Source organism: Sinocyclocheilus anshuiensis, unplaced genomic scaffold (assembly GCF_001515605.1).
Source record: "Sinocyclocheilus anshuiensis isolate Anshui unplaced genomic scaffold, SAMN03320099.WGS_v1.1 scaffold77, whole genome shotgun sequence".
In the NCBI taxonomy this organism is placed as follows: domain Eukaryota; kingdom Metazoa; phylum Chordata; class Actinopteri; order Cypriniformes; family Cyprinidae; genus Sinocyclocheilus; species Sinocyclocheilus anshuiensis.
The window spans coordinates 458,993-459,693 of record NW_015537941.1 but is presented as its reverse complement, the minus strand read 5'-3'; the positions used below and the strand labels follow the sequence as shown (position 1 = coordinate 459,693).

At 26.5% G+C, this 701-nt stretch overlaps 1 protein-coding gene across 1 annotated transcript in view; it reads right to left on the bottom strand.

The window, feature by feature from the left end:
- Positions 1-701, bottom strand: part of LOC107663565 (sodium-independent sulfate anion transporter-like) — a 10,927-nt gene that overhangs the window by 3,935 nt on the left and 6,291 nt on the right. The window lies entirely within an intron of this gene.

Here is a 701-nt window from a genome sequence, read left to right as displayed (position 1 = left end):
ATATATTATGTAAACAAAAACTTTTATTTTGGATGCGATTAATCGTGATTAATCATTTGACAGCACTAATACATATATATACGTATATATATATATATATATACTAACATTATGTTGTTTGTGTGTATTATATTACATACAACATACTGTGTTTCAAATGTATCAAATAACTGAAATCTTTAATTATAGATTTTAATTAAATAGAAATGTATAGTATAAAAAACATTGAGTCGTGATTATTTCAATTCCAATCATAAAATGAATAAATTATTTAATAACACTGTATTTGTTTTTTGAGACTATGCTTTTAAAGGTCGGGTAAGCGATTTTTCAAAAAAGCTTTAGAAAACTGATTCGGGCCAACTAGCAAAACAAACTTGTAGCCAATCAGCAGTAAGGGGCGTGTCTACTCATGTGGAGGAGAGCGCTCAGTGCACAGGATGGACATTAGGCATTAGCGAGCCGAGCGACAGAAAGATAGAGATTTGGAATGTTTTACTTTACATGTAATGAATCTAGAATATATGAAAGTTTCACTTTTTGAAATAAGTTACAAAAAAAAGAACTTTTTCACGATATTATAATTTTTTTGAGATGCACCTGTAGATAGATAGATATTTTACTTAGATATGTATATGTAATTGTAAATATTAATTATGTAAAATATGTAATTGATATGTAAAATGTATATATATATATAT